Here is a 26,359-nt window from a genome sequence, read left to right on the forward strand (position 1 = left end):
AGCTCGTGTCCTTTGTAGGGACATGGATGCAGCTGGAAACCATCATTCTCAGCAAACTATCGCAAGAACAGAAAACCAAACACCTGCATGTTCTCACTCATGGGTAGGAATTGAATAATGAGATCACCTGGACGCAGGAAGGGGAACATCACATACCAGGTCCTATTGTGGGGAGGGGGTAGGGGGGAGGGATAGCATTAGGAGATACACCTAATGTAAATGACGAGTTGATGGGTGCAGCACACCAACATGGCACAAGTATACATATGTAACAAACCTGCACGTTGTGCACATGTACCCTAGAACTTAAAGTATAATAATAAGAAAAAGCACATTCCTTTTTGCCTTTTTAAAAATGAAAATGGCTTGCTATTAATTATATTGCTGCACTACTTATGTTTATTACAGAGGTTGCATGTGGTGGCGGCTGCCCTCCATTTGCAATGAGAAAGGACAGTTATGTTGGAACTGAAATACCTGAGCAAGCCCCATCATAGACAGGCAACTTTCTTTTTTGCTTCAAGCTCTGGCAAGTCAGCAGGGCCCTTTTCTTCTATTTTATAATTATTACGTTACTTGCAATAAATCCTTCTCTAGAACTTTCTACTAACACTTCAAATGAAAAAGGGTACCTGAGAAAATTTGGAAAATAAACACAAAGGAGTGTTTACAGACTGTGGGTCAATGTGTAGCTTTGGGGCTTGTTTCCTTTTCTTTATTTTTTTCTGAAATCTATTCTCTCCTGACGGTAAGAAACTTAGGGTTCATTTAACCCCTTCTGTCTAAATAATGGGACCCCCATAGTTATTTTTACTGTTCTGCAAAAGATCTATATCTGTAATAGTGTGCGCACATCTACACACATACACACACATACACACACACACACACACTCATAGGCACACACACACACTCTTAAGGTTTTATGCAAAGCAGGGACAATTGAGTTTCTAGCACTTTTTTAGTTCTTCTTTATTGAAACAATGACTTACTACAACATAAATATGCTCAATAACCTTGAAAAAGGTAGAAAATTGTGGAATACCTAATTTGGGGAGAAAAAACTGGTCAAAGGGAATCTCAAGAAAGAAGACTTACAACTTTAAAGACAAAATGACATTTCAGTAAAAGAATTGCCTTGCTTGCTGCAGAGCAAGAGTGGGAGTCACCAACCTGACATTCCCTGCTGAAGCTGGGGGGTGAGTGGGAGCCCCTGAGAGAGGTCCTATCAGCAAGGGCTGCAGTCACAGCTGAAGGTGATCATGCATGAAATGGAGCCAGGCCTCACATTAGATGGAAAGATCGCATTACACTTGCAACAGACTTTCATATCGATTCTCTCGTTTGGCTTTCAAGTCAGCAGTGTGAACTGGTTAGGGCAGATCGCCTTTGACTAATTTTACAGACAAGGGGCTGAGGCCAGAGAGGGCCGGTGACTCCTCTGCTGCCTCATGACTGGTCAGTGCTGGGTCCATGTTGAGGACTGATGTTGGTCTTTTGCTGTGCTTCAGCTAAGTCCCACTCAAAATCCATAGCAATCACCAACATCAGCATCACTTTACCATACTAGGAACAATGGTTAGCCGTCCATGTTCTACATTTTTTTCTTTACTGATGTTACAGTTTTAAAAGTAAGTTTCTCCATGACAGAAAACACTTGTAACCTATTTCTTATTCTTGAGATCATAGCTTCTTCAAAAGTATGACATGGTGGATAAAACATCTTTAAAACCCACTTTATAACAGGGATTCCTAAATGCCATAATGAGCATTTAAATCTAAAGAATCATTATAGAAGCTATTATTTTTTCAGAATTCTCATCTATCAGAGCATGTTGTTTACTATTACAGGGTGTTAGACATACAAGACCAGTACACTGTGGAAAATGTAGAGCAGACAATTCTTCAGCCCTCCGTATGATCAAAGTCTAAAATCCACTGAATGTAGAGCAGACAATTCTTCAGCCTTCCGTATGATCACAGTCTAAAATCCATTGAGTAAGCAGACAACTCTTCAGCCCTCTGTATGATCACAGTCTAAAATCCATTGAATGAGGAGCAGACAATTCTTCAGCCTTCCATATGATCACAGTCTAAAATCCATTGAATGAGGAGCAGACAATTCTTCAGCCCTCTGTATGATCACAGTCTAAAATCCACTGAATGTAGAGCAGAAAATTCTTCAGCCCTCCAAATGATCACAGTCTAAAATCCACTGAATGTAGAGCAGAAAATTCTTCAGCCCTCCATATGATCACTGTCTAAAATCCATTGAAAGACAACTTAAGGTGTCCAGATTCACAGATGTGTTATGGAATCTTCTTGTCTTTCATTCTCGGAGACTCTTATGCTTTCACTTCAATGAGTGCTGTGCATGTGGAACTGGGGGATGAGGGGACTTCTACTGATATATCCAATCTGCAGGTGTCAGGGATGCACTGAGATCATCTGTTCGGGTTATGATTTATAAGAGAGAGGAAGCTCGGTCAATGTGGTTGCAAGAATAGGTAATTCAACATTGTTCTTAATAGAGAGGGCACTGCTTATTTAGATCATAGTCGACTGTGAGGCTTTTGACCACGATAAAAAGCCAACTGAAAGAAGAAAAATTCCAGAAGAATCTGTGAAGCAGACACAATCAGATGACTGAAGTAGGCAATCTTTATAATAGACTTTGCTACATGTGCAAGTCAGATGGCAGAGGAATAACTGGCCTTAAGAAGCTTCAACCCTTGACTGGTCCATAGGAGTCATAGGATGTCTATTATTTCATAATGAATCACTGCAGGGTGGAAAATATCTCAAGCATCACTGAAGCCTATCTCTTTGTCTTATAGATAAGGGAATCCAGGTCTTGAAGATTTGAAACTCGCCAGTCTTAAAACCTGTGACAGGCAGAGGTAGGGCTGCATGCTGGGTTTCAGATCTCTGACCCAGTGTTCTGCCCTCTGCCATCTGACTATCCTCATGTGGAGGTCAGAGCACTCGTGACCACATGCACCAGAGAGTTGAGAGAGGCCTTAGAGCCTGAGATCCAGGTGTCTCTTGAGAAAACTGTGAGCGCCATGGTGACAGAGTGGACGAAGAGACACAAGGAAGGAGGAGAAAAGGCGGCACCAAACAGTTGCTGGCTCCTCTTTATAGGGACCTCAAGGATGCAGGAACACTCGGGGAAGGGAAAAGCTGCTTCTGCAACCTAGTAAAAGCTGCGGTCCAGCAGGAATTAATCACAGAGACCCTTGTGCCTCCCACTATCCCTAGGGGTATTTGTTAGGAAAGAATGGTTAGTTTGTGTCTTTCCCAATATTAAAAACCTTATTCCATAAGATTTACTTTGGAGACAGGTTGCTTTCCTTTTGATCCACATTTTCTAGTAAAATATTTACTGCATTTATGTATACCTCTGAAATTTGAGGTGCGATTCTGGAGGTGGATGCACACGTTCCATGCCTGTCCCCAGAAGATGCGATGGTGAGGGCACTGGGGTCTCTGACACTGTAATGGCTTTTGTTTCATGTTGTAGATAAATTCTTTGTGCTCAGACACGGACTGGTTTCCTTCCAAGGTGTTTAGGAAGCTCTGTAAGTGCTCACTTACAGATCTTCATAATGCCGCTGTGGTTGTAAGAGGCTGACACATTTGATCAGTGCTGGCTCTTTATCTATAAAAAGTGACTTCGTGGATTACACAGTTGACAATATGGTCCATGATCCATATTTTGTGAATGGAAGAACTGGAGCCCAGATACAGAAAATGACACAAGGCTCCACAAATCAATATCAGGGCCTCAGAACAGAGCTTAGCTCCTTTGACTCGTTGTCTGATTCTTTATTTTGCCACTTACCTCTCTAAAACGCTTGTCAAGTGCAACTTGCAAATAAAAAGCCTTCACCAAGAATGCTCTGTGATACTGAAGAGAGTTCAGTCTTTACAACCTGAATTTGTGTTAAGGAAGCTGTCAATACAACGTGAAATTGCAAAACAGTCGTGGAGACTGGATCTAACCTATCTGTTTTAAGAACCAAGTAAAGATGTCCACATCTTGTTTTTAGCATGGGGACGTTAAAAATGGAATGTATTCACAAAACTCATGGCCACTGAAACAATTGTTGAGTTACAGTACAAGCCTGCCCCTTGCTGATTACTTCAGTCAGGATACATGGCTTAGGTGACAGGGGCAATGCTAGTATGAAATTTTGTTTTATGTTGTAATTTTTATCTGTTTGGGATCTGAACTGTGATGAGAAGTATTTCATTCCTTTGATTTACAGTGTTGAGAGCAAGGAGTAAAGGTAGGCAACTTTAATTTAGCTCTCTCAACAACTTTCAAGAGATAAAGGGTTGTGAAGATACAACGGGATGTTCTAGGATTGCTTCCAAAGTTGTTTTGAGCAGACAACTAATGAGAAGCATTTTCTTAATCTGATATCTATTTGGCATGACTCTTCCTGGGTGAGGAAGTGAGGAAAGGTGAAAGTGGGTGGGGGAAGAGAGGTTGGGAAACTGTACAAACATTATCGTGCTTGTTCACTATATAGGAAAGCAGCTGGTTTCTTCATCGATAGCCGGGATTCTTGCCAAATGAGAAGAGGGGGACCAGGTGGTCCCGGCACGTTCAATGCAGTCAGCTTCTGCAAGATGAGCTCTCCTATAGAACCTAAGTATAGACCCACAGCAGCTCTGAATATCAATGCACTCCCCCAGACACCCTCCTCAGACTGTGCTCATTCTTTCCTTCAGGAAGAGACTCCTTAGCTCCATGTGGCATTTCAAGCCATTTTTGGGGACAGGTGGCATCTGCACAGCCTGGGGGATTTTAGAGCTGGAATTTTGGTAATTATCTGCTCTCATTTCTTCTGCTTCAGATGAGGAAACTGAGGTCAATTTCACCAACAATGCAACTCACACGAGAAGGCACTATTTGCATGTCATGGCAGCAGGCAGAGTGAAAAAGCTATTGTCAAACTTCACATCCAACTAATTTTACAGAACTGTGCTAAGCATGAACCTCTAGTGCATCTGTCCTACCAGCACTTCTCATTTGACCATTCGTTTACTCCAAGGTGCTATGTGTAAGCCAGCTTCCTGAGCTCAGAGAGCTCACATGCAACAAACATGCTGACAAACAATGGCAACTGGTGGCAAATGCATGAAAGGGGATACTTTTTGCTACATTAATAGCATTCACCATAATAAATTACAACTGAGAGGATAAAGCAGGGAGGGAAATGGTCTCAGCCAACTTTACAAAAGGAGTCAAGCAGAACCTCCTGAAGATAGTGACATTCAAGCTGAGACCTAAGTCATGGGAAAGAGTGAACAATGCCATGCCAGGTCCCTTCAGGAGGAAACAGTCAAGGTTTTAAGGAACGGAAAGAATATCACAATGGACAGAACTTGGGAGCAAGGGGCAGACAGGGGCCAGGTAGAGAGCTTAGAGTTTTAAAATAAGTGCAAGAGTAAGTCCTAGCAGTGGAGCGATATGATCTGAGTGACATTTGAAGGTCACCTTTGCTTCCTGTGGCTATGGAAATAGTTGGGGGAGGTGGGTGGCAAGGGAGACAGTGGAGCGTACAAGGGGGTTGGTTGCAGTATTTAAGGCAAGAGATGATGGGGTAGCAATGGACAGGAGAGATGATGGGGTAGCAGTGGACAGGAGAGATGATGGGGTAGCAGTGGACAGGAGAGATGAAGGGGTAGGCCGGGGTGCAGTGGAAGGAGAGATGAGGGGTAGCAGTGGACAGGAGAGATGAGGGGTAGCAGTGGACAGGAGAGATGAGAGGGGTGGTAGCAGTGGACAGGAGAGATGATGGGGTACAGTGGACAGGAGAGATGATGGGGTAGCAGTGGACAGGGAGGAGATGATGGGGGGGTAGCAGTGGACAGGAGAGATGATGGGGGTAGCAGTGGACAGGAGAGATGATGGGGTAGCAGTGGACAGGAGAGATGAGGGGTAGCAGTGGACAGGAGAGATGAAGGGGTAGCAGTGGACAGGAGAGATGGGGTGGGGTAGCAGTGGACAGGAGAGATGAGGGGTAGCAGTGGACAGGGAGTGGGGGTAGCAGTGGACAGGAGAGATGAAGGGGTAGCAGTGGACAGGAGGATGAGGGGGTAGCAGTGGACAGGGAGATGATGGGGTAGCAGTGGACAGGAGAGATGTGGGGTAGCAGTGGACAGGAGAGATGATGGGGTAGCAGTGGACAGGAGAGGAGAGATGAGGTGGGGTAGCAGTGGACAGGAGAGATGATGGGGGTAGCAGTGGACAGGAGAGATGAAGTGGTAGCAGTGGACAGGAGAGATGATGGGGGTAGCAGTGGACAGGAGAGATGAAGGGGTAGCAGTGGACAGGAGAGATGAAGGGGGTGGTGGGGTGGAGCAGGGACAGGAGAGATGAGGGGGTAGGGGTAGCAGTGGACAGGAGAGATGATGGGGTAGCAGTGGACAGGAGAGATGGGGGTAGGTAGCAGTGGACAGGAGAGTGATGGGGTAGCAGTGGACAGGAGAGATGAAGGGGTAGCAGTGGACAGGAGGATGAGGTGCTGGGGGGGTAGCAGTGGACAGGAGAGATGATGGGGGGTAGCAGTGGACAGGAGAGATGATGGATGGTGGTAGCAGTGGACAGGAGAGATGAAGTGGTAGCAGTGGACAGGAGAGATGATGGGGTAGCAGTGGACAGGAGAGATGAAGGGGTAGCAGTGGACAGGAGAGATGAAGGGGTGGTAGCAGTGGACAGGAGATGAGATGGGGTAGCAGTGGACAGGAGAGATGATGGGGTAGCAGTGGACAGGAGAGATGAAGGGGGGGTAGCAGTGGACAGGAGAGATGAAGGGGTGGTAGCAGTGGACAGGAGAGATGAAGGGGTAGCAGTGGACAGGAGAGATGAAGGGTAGCAGTGGACAGGAGAGATGATGGGGTAGCAGTGGACAGGAGAGATGAAGGGGTAGCAGTGGACAGGAGAGATGAGGGGTAGCAGTGGACAGAGAGAGATGATGGGTAGCAGTGGACAGGAGAGATGAAGGGGTAGCAGTGGACAGGAGAGATGAAGGGGTAGCAGTGGACAGGAGAGATGAAGGGGTAGCAGTGGACAGGAGAGATGAAGGGGTAGCAGTGGACAGGAGAGATGAGGGGTAGCAGTGGACAGGAGAGATGAAGGGGTAGCAGTGGACAGGAGAGATGAAGGGGTAGCAGTGGACAGGAGAGATGAAGGGGTAGCAGTGGACAGGAGAGATGAAGGGGTAGCAGTGGACAGGAGAGATGAAGGGGTAGCAGTGGACAGGAGAGATGAGGGGTAGCAGTGGACAGGAGAGATGATGGGTAGCAGTGGACAGGAGAGATGATGGGGTAGCAGTGGACAGGAGAGATGATGGGGTAGCAGTGGACAGGAGAGATGATGGGGTAGCAGTGGACAGGAGAGATGATGGGGTAGCAGTGGACAGGAGAGATGATGGGGTAGCAGTGGACAGGAGAGATGAAGGGGTAGCAGTGGACAGGAGAGATGAAGGGGTAGCAGTGGACAGGAGAGATGAAGGGGTAGCAGTGGACAGGAGAGATGATGGGGTAGCAGTGGACAGGAGAGATGAAGGGGTAGCAGTGGACAGGAGAGATGATGGGGTAGCAGTGGACAGGAGAGATGAAGGGGTAGCAGTGGACAGGAGAGATGATGGGGTAGCAGTGGACAGGAGAGATGATGGGGTAGCAGTGGACAGGAGAGATGATGGGGTAGCAGTGGACAGGAGAGAGAGAGGGCAGGAATTTGAGGTATGTTTGGAGATGATAACATCAAAGGTTCTCACCAATCCCTTGGAATGGGAGGATGAGGTGAAATGGAGGAAACGGAAGTGACTCTCGGCTTTCTGTCTTGAACCTGAGCAGTAATAAACAGTGGTCAGCAGTAAGTACCTTAATTTTGACATTCCTAAGATGAAAATCTACACCAAGTACTAGATAGTGAATACAATTAGTTACTGGACCTCTATTAGTGTCTAACTTAAAATTAGGGAATAAGTAAGACATAGGCAAGACTCCAGTTTGTTAATTTTTTTTGTTGGTGATGGAGTCTCACTCTGTTCCCCAGGCTGGAGCACAGTGGCACGATCTCGGCTCACTGCAACCTCCGCCTCCTGGGTTCAAGTGATTCTCCGGTCTCAGCCTCCTGAGTAGCTGGGATTAACAAGTGCCCGCCACCACGCCCCGCCAATTTTTGTATTTTTAGTACAGACAGAGTTTTGCCATGTTGGCTAGGCTGGTCTTGAACTCCTGACCTTGTGATCCACTCGCCTCAGCCTCCCAAAGTGCTGGGATTACAGGAGTGAGCCACCATGCCCAGACTATTAATTTGCTGTGAAGTTTTTGATTTATGCGTGACTTCAGCCTCTCACTTTCTTTTCTTTGAATATTATATACCCATGTTCTATTATTTGATTGAAAGTCGGGTAATAATTTTTTTCCACCTACGTGGTTCCTTCATTACTAGGCTTCTGTCACGCTGGAACATCAGTAATTTTGACACTGTCCAAGAAAGCAGGAAGTTAACTCAGAAATGTGTATCATTCTGACTGCTTTAAGTTTGGTTTGACAGTAAAACATATGCCTTTCAAAAGGAAGTTCTATCTTGTTCTTGCTTTGAGATTCCTGAAAGGATTGCACGATCTAACCACAAGTGTCTCATTAACTCTCACAATACTTCAGTGAGAAAGACAGATACAGATTTTTTTTGTTTGACAATATTCTTGCAGAATGAGTTATATAACAATCCCATTATAATTTCATAAAATACATTTTAGGCTAATGTACACATGCATATCTTTAATTTTGAATAACCAATGCTACTTTCTGAAGGTAAAACCAGATGTTTACTTTCATAATAACCTGGAGTAGTGATAGAGACCCAATTTATTTGGCATTATAACACAGTGGAAGAGAGAAACTCTCTGAGGACTATAGAAACAGACATGTAACCCATCAGAGATTCATTCACCTACTTAATTAATTATGGCACTCTGGAATACAGCTTGGCAGAGGAAAAGATAGGTAGTGCATAACTCACTATGTAAATAATCCACAGTTTGATGTTAGCTGAACAAAAATATTCTTTAGGAATATTTGTGAATAGCATCCAATTTTTAAGGTGAGGAAATATAGAATATTTTAAAATATAAACAATGATTTAGTTTTCAAAATTTGCATTTATATTTCATCCTGATTTTAATTTATGAATGTTCTATTTGATAGACTCATTTGTGAAGAACATAATTGTACTGTGAAGTAAAATCACATTTTATGATGTAAAATAATATCATTAAAAAAGAGAAAGTTCAATCCCAGCGCTTTGGGAGGCTGAGACGGGCGGATCACGAGGTCAGGAGATGGAGACCATCTGGCTAACATGGTGAAACCCCCTCTCTACTAAAAATACGAAAAGATTAGCCGGGCATAGTGGCGGGTGCCTGTAGTCCCAGCTACTCAGGAGGCTGAGGCAGGAGAATGGCATGAACCTGGGAGGCGGAGCTTGCAGTGAGCCGAGATCATGCCACTGCACTCCAGCCTGGGCAACTGAGTGAGACTCCATCTCCAAAAAAAAAAAGAGAAAGTTCAATAATGTTTTACAGAAATCTATTGATCAAAATTATAACTATAACTAAGATATGAAGACTACATAGTAGATGTGACATAGATTTCATATCTATTAAACTAAATCTTATGAAATTAGGTAGCCAATCTACAGATTAGTTTAACTTTTAATAATACACTTTCAGATTTCTATAGGAAATGGCAGTGTAAGAATTCAGAAATCTGACATATCACAGACCAGACACATTTGATACCTGAAAGGTTTTCTTTTTTTCAGTTTTAGTAATAAAATCGCTTCCAGATGTATTCTAGGAAAATATCTGCTTCTTCATTTCAAACCCCAAATAGAAAGCATCTGTTATTAAGACAAGCATTAATTTCTATAATAATACACAACATGTGCTACTTTTGAGCATTATCTAGTTTAAAACACTTAGTATGATAAAACGTGCAATAAGGGGGAAAAGGAAACCATAAATAATGTCAAGGTTAAGTGTAATTATTACAGAGGCTAGGTTTAACTTGCCCTGAAGCTGTAAGGTTTTATATTTATTTATCTAATCATGGTGTAATATCCATATAATTTTGTTGTAATTACACAAATTTCTCTTCCTTATGAGCCAGAAAGAGACTATATTGCAATGAAGTGCCATTTGTCATTTAATTTACCAGTTTTCTTGCTAACTAAAGCAATTCACAAAACCTTACAAGGGGCCATCAAGCAACAAAATATTTAAAAATACATGTCATCCCCTCCATTAAAATCTTTGTATCCAGCACTGTAGATTGATGGAGTGACTACTGTGTGTCAGCACTTAGGATACCATGTCAACAAAACAGTAATGACAGACCCCTGGGGATGATGACATCACACAAATGGTTATGAATAACCTACTTCTAAATGATAGATAAGCAAAATCTGATGAAGGGAAGGCACCAAGTGCCATGGGGCATAAAAGACGATGCTGAACCTACTCTGGGTGACATGAGGCCTTCTCTGATAAAGATGTCTTAGGAAATAAGATTAGTTACCTGTTTCTAGATCTTTATTTTCTTGCACCATACCCCTAATAAATTCTTCTCAAGAGTGTCCAGGGCAAGCATTTATTCATTCAACAAATACGAAACATCTGCTTAACCAGGCCCTGTCTTTTCCTGTAGAGAAACAAATCTCCAAACCTACTTCAACTCATCCTTCAACTTGCTTCACTCCTGAAACCACACACATTGGTGTATTGGGGCTGCACGATATTCCTTTCTGTTGGCTTGGATGCGTTCCCTCTCCCATCCCAAACCTTCTGCACAATCTCAAGCCCTCTAGTCCAGCTTTAGCCTCCTTATTCTCATCAGCTGCCTTTGCTTCCTACTTCAAAATACAATGAGAAGAAGAGGTCAGTGGGTGAAAATTCCCTTCGATTTTTTCTACCAAATTTACATCTTTATCTGAATTCAGGCTTGTCATTAGCTGTGGGTTTCCATGAATTCTGTCCCCAAAAGCATCACTGTAATCCATTGCTTACTCTTGTTCCCCTCACTAATTTCTCAGCTGAGATCCAATGGTCTGAATGTTTGTATTCCTTCAAACTTCACATGTTTAAATCTTAACCCCCTATGTGATGGTGTTAGGAAGTAGTGCCTTTGGGAGGTCATTAGGTCATGAGGATGAAACCCTACATGAATGGGATTAGTCCCCTTATAAAAGAGGCCCAAGAGAGATCCCTCGCCATTTCTACTATATGAAGACAGATAGAAGGTGCCATCTTGAACCAGAAAGTGGTCTTTGCTAAACACTGAATCTGACAGTGTTTAACGTTGGATTTCCCAGACTCCAGAACCTGTGAGCAATAAATTTCTATTGCTTATAAATACCTAGTTTACAGTATTTTTTATAGCAACCAAATGGACTAAGACAACAGGCAGGCCTTACCTCTGACCTGAGACTTTAGTGACTTATTTTCTGGTGTCTCTGCCATCAGTCTTCTACTCTCTATCCTTTATGACTCTAGCAAAGAGGTACTTGTAAATGCAATTATGTTCATATTATATTCCTGCTTTAACAATCCTTCTTGGCTCCCCATAGGGATAAAGTATAATCACTGATGCAACCCTTCATCCATGTGTCTACTTGCACCCCACCCAACTCCAGCTGTGAGTCCTTCAAGCGCTTCCATCTTCACAGCCACAGCCCCACTAGGCATGCTTCCAAATAACAGCTCAGTGAGTTCCAATGTCCTACATCACTCTCTCTAGAGGAGACAACAGCAGATACATAATTACAGTACAAAGTGATGTCGTTACATTCAGATGTTCAAAGCTCTTGGAGAATTTCCCAGAGGAAGCCTCCTTGAAAAGACGCCACCCTCCCCAAATACCAATTCCTGCTGTTTATCCTTCTAAACCCATAATTCTGACCCTGGGGGTCAGTGACTTAGTGGGTCACTTCCTAATCTTAGCTCAGAATTTTCCTTCAAAAACTGCCTTCTCGTTGCTCATTCCTTATGCTGGGGCCAGGTTACTTCTCTGCATAAGACATTGATCATGGTTTCCTTCTTCCAAGAGCTCACTTGGAGCCTCCTAATGCATTCATGTCCAGATTAAGGTTCTCTTCTAGATTGCTGTGTGCAGTTAACTTGTCTGGAAATTCTCAGATGTCCAGAACATCTGTTGATCATTCCAAGTCCTTCCTTCCAAGCTTCATAGGCCATACCCCACTCCTGGAATGCTGTCCCTCAGGACTTCAAATCGTCTCTTTCTTACTAAAGCAGTTCCTAAAATCACATCTCTTTAGTGAAAATGCCAGTAATGAAGAAAAAAGGAGGACTTTATGATTTCATTAACTTACCATTTTTGTAATTGTTACTTTTCATAAAAATAGCTTAAAAAGTCATCAGAGTTTACTCTGTGATGAAAATTTTGCTGAGCATTATCTCATTTTACCTTCAGAGCTCATTTATTTTATAGATAAGTAAGCTTTAATGAGATTAAGTAATTTGCCCTCAGTTATTTAGTTTGTAAATGGCAAAGTTGAAATGTGAAATCAGGCCTGACTCTACATTCAGGACTTTAACCGCTGTAATCCATTATCTGCTTCTGCTTTCACTGTGTTGTATTCCAGCATTACTAGTACTCTGCTCAACTTCTGTTGTGGTTGTTTATTCATTTTCAAACCAATTCACTAAATAAATATTTACTGATTTCCAGCTCCTCCTGGCCAGACATCTCACTAGTCTTTATGGGTTGACAAACATGTATTAGGCAAGAGTCTTCTGCCCAAGGGAATGACTCTCAAGGTTGAAATAGTGCTAGAAAGGTGACCGTTTCTATGGCTTCAACCCATGATCTAACTGATATATTGCAATTGCAGTGAAATAGAATAGCAAACTTAAAATGCTGAAAATATGCAGGCCTGGATAGAGTTCTGTTGATACTGAACACCCTCCTGATACTAGTGAATTGGGAGGTAACAATTATTTTATATGTATAAAATTATTTCATATGTATAAAATTATAAATTTATAGAAGTATATGTAAAATGTATATATAAAAGTACAATAAATTTATAATTGTAAATTTATACTTTTACATATAATTTTATATTTAAATATAAGTTATATTTAAATAAATGTATAATTACAAATTTACACATTTTATTACACAATGTGTAAATAAATACAAATTATTTATTTATATTTATAGATATTTATATAGACACAAATAAATTTATACTACATATTAAAATGTTAATTATGGGTACTTCTGTTTTATTCTGTGTCATTATGTACACAGGATTTTGAACTGAAAATTTCACGTGATAAATTTGTGACCCATGAGAGTTTTATCGGCACCTTATAAATACATCACATGACAAGAGATTAGAAATCCCACACTTTGATATTTGCTCACTTGAGATGTGAACAGCGTTAATGTCTAATATAACCACTTCTTGGAAAAATCTTTTGTTGTGTAGAGTTAGTCATTAACAACTACATTCCTTAAACAAAGGAAATCTTTTATACTTTCAATTACTCTACCTGTCTTCACCTGCCCAAACAAGCATCTTTGGTAGTTTTTAGAAGCAATTAATTATAGAAAACCTTGCCTTCCTTTTCGTAACTAAGTTTTTAGTTATTCCAATTTTTATCCTACACCTTCCTAGACATCTTCATTTTATTATAGCAAAACAAGTATCATTAGAACTAATATAGATCTATAAATGTAGAATGTGGGCCCTCAAAGTGATTCTAGAGGTCTTCTAATCAAAGTCCTCTAATTATGAGATGAGGAACACAAGACCCAAGTTAATTTGCTTTCATAGTAACCTGAACAGAGGCATGCTCATTGTCTGGAATGCAGTTCAGAGAAGCTGCTGTCTACCTTGTTCCTCAGTCACTATCGGTTGTCTTCCAACCTCACAGCATACATTTGTAGCATGTGACCTGTCTTAGCTCAGGCTGCCAGAACAAAATTCCATAGACTAGTGACTTAAACAACAGGCATTTATTTCTTACAGTTCTGGAGGCTGCAAAATCCAAGATCAAGATGCTGACAGATGTGGTTCCTGATGAGGGCTCTCTCTTCCTGGCTTGCTGACGGCTGCCTTCTCCCTTTGTCCTCACTTGGTGGTAAGAGAGCCCAGGTCTCTCTTCTTCTTCCCATAAGAACACAAATCCCATCACGAGGGCCCCACTCTCATGACCTCAACTAAACCTAATTACCCCAAAATGTGCCTCTTCCAAATGCTATCACATTGGGGTTTGGGGCTTCAATGTGCGAACTGGGGGGCATTCAATTCAGCCCATAACATCGCCCAATCACATCAACTACACCTTCAGAGGAAACAGTGGAGTCAGCAACTTTCTCAGAAAAACAAATGTACTCATTCACTTTAGAAACATTTATTACATGCTAATGACTGTTAGTCACTGGGAGCACAAGCATGAGTAAGACACAGTCTCTGCCTCCAGTGGGGCTTACAGTCTGGTAAAGGGCATCAGGCATAGAGATGGACGAAAATCCTTAACCCGGTACAGAGGCAGAGAGAAGAGCTTCCCAAGATAAGGTGGAGGCCCATAAGTGTCAGAGTGTTAAATGAGGTAGGGCCAGAAAAGGGTTCAGAGAAGATGGGGCACTTGACCTGAGCCTAGACAGAAGAGCAGGCTGGTTTTCATCACACATACTAGAGAAAAAAGGAAATTCAAGGAGGAACAAAAGTTTAAGCAATAATGCAAATGACGGTTGATTAAGGAACCACAAGAACTATACAGTTGAAGCACTAACCATTTGCTAAGCAGAAAGAGTGTGAGCAAAGACACAGAGGTAGGTAGGGGCCAGCTCACAGATAGCCCCAGGTGCTCCAAGAAGGAAGAATCACTAAAGCATTTTACGTATGGGGATACATGCCTCTGCTCACAGCTTAGATGCATCATCCTGGCTTGGGGTATGGATCTGACTAGAAGGTGGACACTAGGGCTGACTCATCAATTTCGGTCCTAAGTAACTGGGCAGAAGGTGGTGCCACCATTCAAAATGGGGAAATGAGAAGATCAGATGTGGAGTGGAGTGTGGTAGACTCACAGGTGGTGAAGAAAAAGGAGAGGATGAAGACTTGGGTGCTAGATGAGTTGCATTTATAATCCAGGTGCCTGGTCAACCACTGGATTACAAAGGTCATGATGCAGGAGGAGACGGATCTGCAGCTCTGATAGAAATGCAGGGTTGGAGTTATAGATAGACACATGATAGCAGAAACTCTAGACTGTGTTTAATTACAAGGTCAACTTCACCTGCTGTCATGCTGTGACACCCTTGGAGTGAGGCTGGATACTTTGCAATTACAAGTGAGATAATCAGGATTTGGGGGAATCTTATTCTTCCTCTAGAAAGCTTCTACAACAATCTAAACAGTCAGCATTTTCATGGAAACCCCTGAAACTGTGAAAGTAACAGGGATGATGCAATATATCCGTAAGGTTATGAGCAGCTTTCACATGGGCTACTGATGCAAACCTTGCAGTGACTTCCTTCTTGCCTCGTTTGAGTACATTTATGTGCTGTGTCATAAATAGGTTCACAGGGCTATGAATGACAGCAAAAAATTTAGACAGCAAGGGAGGTATGCAATCCTTATCTGGCCAAAAAGTTATTCTATCTCCCATGGCCACAGTATTTGATTCTGGCACGGGCACATGACCTTAAACCAGGTTAATGCATTCCAGTCTTAACTTTGGCTCTTAACTACTGGGAAAGAGAAAATGTTTTCCTGACGGTGCTGTTAAACTAGCTGAGAATGAAGCCAACACCAAAGAAAATACACCTGAACAATGAAAAAGAGGCTGAATGTTCATGACATTGTTTGTGTCTCTGGATCCAGCTGGGTCTGAAGCAACATCCTTTTAAGTTATGTTAGCCAATGTCCTCTCTTTCCTTTTAGTTCTACTTTTATTTTAGATATAAGGGGTACATGTACAGATTTGCTACATGAATATATTGCATCCAGGTAGTGAACACAGTGTACCCAATAGGTAGTTTTTTAACCCACATGCTTCTCCCTTCCTCCCTTCTAGTAGTCTGCAGTATCAGTTGTCCCCATGTTTACGTCCATGTACACTCAATGTTCAGCTCTCACTTATAAGTGAGAATGTGCAGTATTTGGTTTTCTGTTCCTGTGTTAATTTGCTTAGGATAATGGCCTCCAGCTGCATCCATGTTGCTGCAAAGGAAATAGTTTCATTCTTTTTATGGCTGTGTAGTATTCTGTGGTGTATATGTGCCACATTTTCTTTATCCAATCCATTGTTGATGGGCACCTAGGTTGATTTGTGTCTTTGGTATTATCAATAGTGCAGCAATAAACAGATAAGTACATGTGTCTTTTTGATATAATCACCATTTTCCTTTGGGTATATACCCAGTAATGGGATTGCTGGGTCAAATGGTAGCTCTGGTTTAAGTTCTTCGAGAAATCTCCAAACTGCTTTCCACAGTGAACGAACTAATTTACATTCCCACCAACAGTGTATAAACTTTCTTTTTTCTCCACAGCTTCACCAACATCCGTTGTTGTTTGACTTTTTAGTAATACCCATTCTGACAGGTATGAGATGGTACCTCATTGTGGTTTGATTTGCATTTCTCTGATGATTAGTGATGACGAGCATTTTTCATATGTTTGTTGGCTGCTTGTATGTCTTCTTTTGAGAAGTTTCTGTTCATGTCCTTTGCCCACTTTTTAATGGGGTTATTTGTTTTATGCTCATTCAATTGTTTAAGTTCCTTATAGATTCTGGGTATTAGACCTTTGTTATGACTGAGTGCATATATACAGAGTTCTTTTCTCTGTCATACTGCTGGAACATTCATATGTCCAAGACCCAACCACATTTCACCATCTGTACCATTTGCACCCTGGTCCAAGCCAGAACCATCTCTCTCCTGGATGAATGCACTTATGTCCCAAATGGCCTCCTTTTTCCTACACTTGCTCCTCTCCAATTTCTTCTCAACTCAGAATCCCAAGGGATCCTTCAAAAATATAAGTCAGATCATGTTATTTCAATGCTCAAACCCTAGACTGCCTCTCCTTATCACTCATAGTAAAAGCCAAAGTCCTTATCATGGTCTGTATAGCCTAAAGCTTCTGGCATTGCCCCAGCAGTGACTTCCTGCTGGGGACACTGACCTCCTTGCTCTTTGCAGAACATACCAGACCCACCCCTCCATGCATGGCAGGTCTCCCCAGAGAGTGCGTCTGACGGACCTTCCCACCTCTCCATGCATGGTGGGCGCCCCCACAGAGTGCGTCTGGTGGACCTTCATCTCTTTCAGGTCCTTACTTAAATGTCGCCTTCTCAGCAAGCTCACCCTGACCCCTCTAGTTATACAAGTTCCTATCCCCAGCCCTACTGCTTATCCCCCTTCCCCGATCCATCTTTCAACAATTACTGCCTTCCAATACACCAGCTATAATATCCATGTGTCGGCCAGGCATGGTGGCTAATGTCTGTAATCCCAGAGCTTTTGTAGGCTAAGGCAGGAGGATTGCTTGAGGGTGGGAGCTCAATACTAGCCTTGTCAACATAATGAGAACCCCATCTCCACTAAAAAAAAAAAAAAAAAAAAAGTTTGCCAGGCATGGTGGCACGCACCTGTAGTCTCAGGTACTCAGGAGGTTGAGGAAGGAGGATTGCTTGAGACAGGAGTTCTAAGCATCAGGGAGCCATGACTGCACCACTACATTCCAGCCTGGGTGGTGAAGCGAGATTTCCTCTCTCTCTCTCACTATATATATATAATATATGTTATATATATAACATATATAATATATAATATAAATATAATATATATAATATTTATAATATATATTATAAAATTATACACACACACACACACACACACACACACACACACACATATGTGTACCCATTTTGTTTATTGTCTGCCTCCGAATACCTGAATCTAAGCTCCATAAACAAAGGATCCTAAGCGTTTTGATTGCTGCTTTTTCCTTAGTGTGAAGTCAATGTCCAACATATTATAGATACTTGGTAAATATTTGTCAAGTGAATAAATTAATGTTAAAAGCAAAACATACTTTTACACATGGATAAATGGAACAGATGCTACCATGAAAATGGCCACCATAGGTCAGGTCATTAAGAGGACCTACCAAATATGATTGATTTAGAAGTCTAAAGGCATAAAAATATATCTGGTATGCTTGGGAATCTCAGTTTCCTTTTCAAGAACTGTATATAAGCCATTGTGTGCAACAGTCTGTCATACAAACGAGGTAGGCTGTAAAAACACTTTATCTGAGCTATTTTAAAAATGGGTTTTTTAATGAATATTTAAATATTAATATAGAATATTAATATTTGAAATTCATTCTTTTTCATAAAATAGAGTTAATCTGAAGGCTGGCATAGTTTTCAAAACCTTTTGCCAGCTAGATTTGCAAACCACTACCTCCAAAGCTCCAAACATTTCATAAGCCACACTGGCCTAATTAATGGCTCTTTGTTTTCAGTAATTTATTTTCTTTTGCTTAAAGTTCTAAAGGATGGCTAGGTGATGCATGTAGTGAAACATCTCATTATTCTCAGGATTTCAATAGCTTTCCCTTCTCACTAAAGCATAAGTATGTTTTATATCATTAGTGAAAAAATGTTAATACCTTTAAACAAGACATTCAAGTGTCATCGATAGAAATTCCAACTAAATTTCATCTCGCCTTGCTTTGCACCCAAAGTAATATACCTGGCCTGTTTCTCCAGCAAATGGCTGGGAGTCTATGTCCAGCTTATTTCTATTTGTGTCTCTATGTACTGGGGTTGGGGCTAGATATAAGTCCTTCATGGAGTTTTAAAATTCAGGTTAGATTTCCTACCTAAGGTTAAATTCAAGCTCTGAGATTCTTAATTTTAAAAGGAAAACCTTTCCAAATGATCCTTTTTTATATGGATATGGGATAGTAAAAAGTAAACAGTTAAATAAAAATAAAACACACAAAATGTTCCTTTGACCCAAGAAACACACAGGCTCTTCCAGGGACGTTGTCTACAGGCACTCAGAATGCTCCAGAATGTGACGTACTGTCTTAGGCTTCCTACAAAACAGCTCTAGCAAAACTAGGCTGTCCCGAACCCCTTGTAATAGAATTGACTACCTTTATGCCAAAAGGTCCAGAAAACACCAATAATCTGCATGTGGCAAGTGCCCAGGCAGACTTTGAGGGATCTGTGCTGTGAGACTTAAAGTTCTTATGAGATTGTCCAAAACAAGAAAAGCATGCAGCAGGGCCTATGGTGGTTTCACGGGGGCTAAATGTGTTCAGGACAGGATCAAGCATGCTTTCCTTATTGAGGAGCAGAAAATCATTGTGAAAGTGTTGAAGGCATAAGCACAGAGTCAGAAAGCTACATAAAAAAAATGACACTTTTTTGAGTAATAAAAATTAAAGGACTTAAAAAAAAAAAAACACACATGATGATAACAGATTCAATTACTGGAAAGAGTTGGAGCCATTTTTCTTTACAACCAATAACCCAATGAGTATTTTTTTCTTTTTCCTTTTTTTTTTTTTTTTTTTTTTGAGACGGAGTCTCCCTCTGTTGCCCAGGCTGTAGTGCAGTGGTACGATCTTGGCTTACTGTAGCCTCCACCTCTTGGGTTCAAGCGATCCTCCTGCCTCAGCCTCCAATGTAGCTGGGATGACAGGTGTACACCATCACTCCTGGCTAATTTTTTATATTTTTAGTAGAGATGGGGTTTCGCCATGTTGGCCAGGCTGGTCTCGAACTCCTGACCTCAGGTGATCTGCCCACCTCGGCCTCCCAAAGTGCTGGGATTACAGATGTGAGCCACCGGGCCTGGCCACATGACTTTTACATGAAGTAACATTTGTCATTGAAAATTGAGAAGACACTGGTGACAAGTTACTGAATCTTCTCAAACTCTGAGCAAAAGCTTTTGGTTTTGTTTTGTTTTTTTACTGTACATGCATCGTATTTCAGCCACACAAAATATTTAGAATGGCTTGTATGTGCTACCTAAGATTTTACCAACATTCCTAACATTATTTTTGTGGTCCTAGGAAGGAGCAGAGCTCCGTCCCTAATCTCATGGCCATGGTAGCCAATGATGGGGAGACAAAGCAGGGGACGTTTGGGCCTTGGCCTACATTGGGAATGCTTCAAGGTCAGATGCCTCATGCTCTCAAGCTCCCACCCCATAGCCCAAATTCCTCTTCCTCATCCAAACACACACAGAGAATAAATGATTCATCACAGCTTAAAGGGTTTCCCTTTCCACAAGAGTACTTTTAGACTATCAACCAGCCGAAATTATTCAATATTTTCAAATTTAAGGATATTAGTTACCAGGTAAAAAGAATTAGTGTCTTTATCTGCAGTTTCCTAACGTTTCTGAAATCCAATCACAGAGGCTGCCGCCTAACCCTTCTTCAAATGTCATGGCTCAGGCCAGGTCACGCTTGAAAACGAACAACGCAACTCTAGCAGTGTCATTGATGAGCCTTTTTGAGAATGTCTCACTACTGCCCTACCCATACTCTAATTATAACTAAAACCAAACTGCTTTGATGTCCCCCAATTATTTCTTGCATGCACTTCTGAGCCTGGGGCCTCCGAACACAGCGAGATCAGCTCACCCGCGCCTGGCCACAGGCACTGCTGGGCGCCTGACACTGACCCCTTGGATTCCTGGTCTCTTGCTTCCCTAACTATTGAGATCTTTTTGCCATTTTCCACTCTTGCTTTATGAACCCTCCTCTTGCTTCTGGGAACTGACATCCAGGCCCTCCTTCCACTCCGTGTGTTCAGTACAGCGTCAGGTCCTTCCCATCTCCCAGTTGCAGCCTATGTCCACGTGAGCCTACTGCCACCTACGCAGCAGCGAACAGGGCAAGAGCTCAGGTCTTCTCATCCGTGACTCAGTAAGCAGCATGTTAAATACCCTATATCCACAAGCAAAGAAAGAGGAAATGTAACAGAGTGCATTCGGGAGCACATTTTTACATGGTACTAAAACTAATTAAACTTTTATTAGAAGCAGAGACTTTGATAATCATATCAGGAAGAGAGTGCTGACTGTGTGCAAGACACTACACTACGTATTTCATTTGGATACAGTAGTTTAACCCCTTCAGCTTTATGAGATGAGGATCACGACTCTCATTTCATTTTGAGATCGTCCAAAACAAAAAAACATGACAGCAGGGCCTATGGTGGTTCCATGAGCGCTAAATGTGTTCAGGACAGGATCAGGTGTGCTTTCCTTATCGAGGAGCCGAAAATCGTTTTAAAGTGTTGAAGGCATAAACACTTCAAAAGTGTTGAAACTATGAACGTGTTGAAGCATGAGCTGGGCCCCACGCATCCATTTTCCAGGTGAGGATGCTGAGACCAGGGAGGCTAAGCCCAAATTCATTTTCTAGTGAGTCGCAGACACGAGGCTGGAGCTCAAGCCTGTCTCACTCTACTGCCTACCTCTAAATCACTAGTTCTTATGTTTGCTTGTTTTCTTTAACCCTTTACTGACAAAAAGGTAAGTATTTGTGTTTCTAAAAAGATCAGGTGAGATTTACCCACTACCCACGTTAAAAACGCAGTAAACGTCATGAATGATACAAAGAAACACACTCCAACTTGAACACCCCAGAAAACTGATTCAGGTTACATTGTGTCCCTCCCCTTCAGAAACAGCTAAGTTGAACTCTTAATCCCCAGGGCCTCATGATGTGAGCTTATTTGCAGATGTAGTCAAGTTGACTGGAGGTCATTAGACAGGTCCTAACCTAGGATGACTGATGTCCTTCCAAACAGAGGAGGTTGGAACACAGAGACACACCCAGAGGAGGGCTGTGTGAGGAGACACAGGGAGAAGGCCATGCGGCTGCAGGAGCGATGCTGCCTGGAGCCAAGGACTGACTGAGACCACCAGAAGCTGGAAGAGGAGAGGAGGGATTCTGCCCTGCAGGGTTCGGCGGGAGCACGCTCCTGCCAACACTCTGATCTCAGGCTTCTGGCCTCCAGAGCTTTGAGACAATCAATTTCTGCTGTTTTGAGCCTCCCTTTCTGTGGTACTGTGTCACAGCAGCCCTGGGAAACAAATACAATAACATTGACCTGACCAACATATTAACATCCTGGTAAAGTGGGGCAAAGCTGCTGACCGTGGTGAAGCTGATTAAGGGTAATTTGGCAACTTAAACTACTTAAAAGGAAACTGTCACCGTAGACTAACAGCAAAACCTGCTGACAAAAGAAAATAATCTCCACCTTTTGGGGATCTTGATGCATCATGATGAAAGTCTGCGGCTGGTCTCTGGGGTTTCTGCCTTTCTCTAAAACCGAATGCTCTTGTTCTCTTTGAGCCTCAGTTTTGCACCAAGTAAATATTCCTGACTATTTAACTGGCATCGCCTTCCACTTGATCTTCCATCTTAACGCAAGACACGATTGCTTTGGATAGTAGACTCGGGTGCAAGCAACAGGGTATGTGTTTACCCTGAGAAGCAAAGAGAAAACAGCAGGAGAAAAGCCCTCAGGCTCCTGTGCCTCCCACCATGTCCAAAGGCTCCTCTGCCCCCACCGCCATGTCCCTAGGCTCCTCCCACCTCCCAGTGGAGCCCAGCTGTCCACCCAGGCATGTGTACACATACAAGCCCGTTGCCAGCCCCAGAGAAAGAAGTCCAAAAAGGAAATGGAAGCAGTAGAAGGAAAGGACCTGGGGTGTGATTCAGGCTGGGCCCCACACATCCATTTCCAGTGCCAGACCTGGCCCTTGGACACCAAGACTGTAAACCCCCAGCTGCTGACTAGGATCAGAAGGGCCTTCAACCTCCTTTCTGCCAAGCAAAGAGAATATCAAAACGTTGAGGCAGGATCAGTATCACCAATAAATCATATGCTATTTCTATGTCTCCCCTGAAAACATAAAAGGAACATTAAAACAGATTTTGGGCCAGGCACAGTGGCTCACGCCTGTAATCCCAGCACTTTGGGAAGCCGAGGTGGGCAGATAACAAGGTCAGGAGTTCAAGACCAGCCTGGCCAACGTGGTGAAACCCCGTCTCTACTAAAAATACAAAAAATTAGCTGGGTGTGGTGACAGGTGCCTGTAATCTCAGCTACTCGGGAGGCTGAGGCAGGAGAATTGCTTGAACCCGGGAGGTGGAGGTTGTGGTGAACCAAGACCACACCACTGCACTCCAGCCTGGGCAACAGAGAGAGACTCCATCTCAAAAAAACATAACCAAACAACAACAACAAAAGCAGATTTTGAAACCACGAGGGGAATTTGAAATGCTTCCCCTCTATCCTGCTTATGAACCCCACCCACCTCACTCGGTCAGCACACTCTCCCCTTTTGCTTTTTCTTGTTCCTTTTCTTTCTTTCTTGATCTCACTTGCCTGCAGCTTCCTTTCTTGAAAGTGTGAACAACTACAGATAATGTCAAAATAACTTAATTTCAAACCCAGGTACGTTAACATGGAACACGGAGTAATGGTTTTCTACATAATATCTGATATATGTCTAGTTACCCAGCAGTAGCAGATGCTGTTGGTCTGCAACTGGTTTGTCACGATGGATTAATTACCATCCTAAGCTCATTTTGTTAGTATTCTCAGCTACTAATATCAGGCTAATACTTAATTTATAAAAAGGTAAAACCAGTTATGACAGGAATAATCAACAATGATCTCTAAAAAGTACTATATGAACCAATGTACAGAGTGAAGAGAGAAAAAAATACACTTGCTCTAACACTGCATTTATTTGCTTACTCTTTTGTCTCCCAATACTCACCAAAAGCTACTTGACATGAGATTTTCATTCATCAGTACAGCTTCTTCAACCAGTACATGTCTAGTACACAGTAAGCCTCAAAACTTATTCAGTTAATGAATGAATGCTAATAAGGTGAAGAAAAAAAATCACTCCAAATTAATTAGTGGGAAGTGTAATTGCAGCTCTGGACACCACAAATACTAATACAATGATGATAATGTTTTAGGCTAAAGGGCTGTGCAATTACTAGAAATAATGTTTAAATATTTTGAGCGACCAATTCTAAATTGAGAAACTTTAGGTTATTAAAAAAAAAAAAAGAAACTCAGGATATTTTGTAACTGCTTTACTAGTCTGTAAGTCTAAGTAAGGGAAGCTAAAGACAAATTTATATACATTACCCATGTTTTTCATGTTGAACACTAGGGTCAGGGATTTCAAAACACCTGCTTCATTATTTTGACAGCTAAATAACCAAAGCATCATTCTGTTTTCTAAAGCAGCTAAAAAATTAATTGGAAATACATTAAACTAGACAATTGCTTTGAGCTGTTTAGTAGCAACACATACAAACTGAAACATTAAATCAGTCTCTAAAGTGTTATATGATACTCTAACATACAATAAGAATGCACACTTTGTAAAGGTGATATTACTTTTAAATAAGCCTATCCACAGGCAAAACAATTATTTTACATTGTTTTATTTACTACTCAATTAGCAAATAAAAACCATGTGGAAAATATTGAGGTTATAGGTATTCAGTTATATACTAGAATTTTATAAAAATAGGCCAGGCGCGGTGGCTCACGCCTCTAATCCCAGCACTTTGGGAGGCTGAGGTGGGCGGATCACAAGGTCAGGAGATCGAGACCATCCTGGCTAACATGATGAAAACCCATCTCTACTAAAAAGAACACAAAAAATTAGCAGGGAGTGGTGGTGGGCGCCAGCTACTCAGGAGGCTGAGGCAGGAGAATGGCATTAACCTGGTAGGCGGAGCTTGCAGTGAGCCGAGATTGCGCCACTGCACCCGAGCCTGGATGACACAGCAAGACTCTGTCTCAAAAAATATATATAAAATAAAATAAAAATTGGTATTCTACATTAATATTCCCTCTTGATAGTTAATAGATTTTTAAAAGGCAGCATTGATAAGTTCATATAGTATTTTTCATTTCTGCTTTTCTGCCTGCTTTTTTGTAAAACCAAACCACAGCCTAAATGTACACTCTAAAGTCTACAGAGTTAGAGAAAAAGTGAATTTACATTTAAGAACGGAATATGCCACTGTTCTTTCCTGTGTAATCATGGATGCTTAACATTTGCTAGTGGAACAATAAGAGAGAGAAAAGGGGGCTGGGAGAAAGTGGGGGGCGGGATTGGGAAAGAGAGCGAGAGGACAGCAAGCTCTGTCAGTCAAGTACTATGGCAGTTCTAGACAGTTCCAAGGAAAAATCTCTACTCTCTGATATGTTAGCTTGACAGTCAGTCAGAGAATAATCTCAAGGTCATATGAACCCTAACATTTTTGGAAGCAATTAATCTTACATTTTCTACTTTTATTAGATAAAATGTATTGCTTTGTTCATGTTGCCTTTCAGAAAAAAAGGTTTATTTTATTTAAAAATCATTAGATAACAGTATTATCTTCTAAGTTTTCTTCCAGAGACTGGTCTACATACATTAAAAGAAGTTTTCTATGTCATTTACATAACCGAATTAATAAGCTTGAACATTGCAAGTAGCTGTTGTTCAGTTAAAGCTTAATAAAAACTTTAAAATATTAAATAATACAGATTGCTAAAGCTATACCTTTTATATATTTCTGTTTGAACTCCTCCTTAACTTCTGTTACTACACAGCCTAAAAGTCAATGAACATGATTGATTAAATATAGGTTATAAGGAGAGTAAAATTTTAATGCAGTTATGACACTTGTGATTCTTTAAAATAAAGCAATACACTTCCCTGAATTCCCAGGTTTCACCACTCAAAATATTTTAAAAATAGCTAAATAGGAGGTAGATAAATGCAATGAATTTTTGTATGCCAAAGAATGCACACAACTACAGCCATGGGGATTTTTTTTTTTTTATATATTTGAAATACAGATATTTCTTATCATTGCTAGAGACAAATTATTTAGCAAGAAAAATTCACATATTGATCACTAGATATAATACCATATCACATGCAAAAACGTCGAAGCTAGAGGTAGCCCAAGAGAAGAAAATAAATCATTTGGTGCCATTTGAGCTGTACAACCTGATTCAATCATGAGCCCAGCAGCAGAGCTGGAAGCCATTCTCTACCTCGTCCCAGACTAAGGATGATGCATGCTACTTACCATGGCCTTTTCATGTAACTGAGCCCTCACTAAACAGGGCTATCTCCTTTAAAGATGCGATACAGTTTAGTGTGGTTGTTAGTTCAATTCGGGGACTCTCCTGAGCCGAGACTATCAATCACGCCAGAC

At 41.7% G+C, this 26,359-nt stretch overlaps 1 protein-coding gene and 1 pseudogene across 1 annotated transcript in view; one reads left to right on the top strand and one right to left on the bottom strand.

Moving 5' to 3' along the window:
* PACRG (parkin coregulated) overlaps positions 1 to 26,359 on the bottom strand; it is a 578,382-nt gene that overhangs the window by 332,494 nt on the left and 219,529 nt on the right. The window lies entirely within an intron of this gene.
* LOC115896915 lies at positions 19,141 to 19,492 on the top strand (annotated as a pseudogene).

This window comes from Rhinopithecus roxellana, chromosome 4, assembly GCF_007565055.1.
Source record: "Rhinopithecus roxellana isolate Shanxi Qingling chromosome 4, ASM756505v1, whole genome shotgun sequence".
Classification (NCBI taxonomy): domain Eukaryota; kingdom Metazoa; phylum Chordata; class Mammalia; order Primates; family Cercopithecidae; genus Rhinopithecus; species Rhinopithecus roxellana.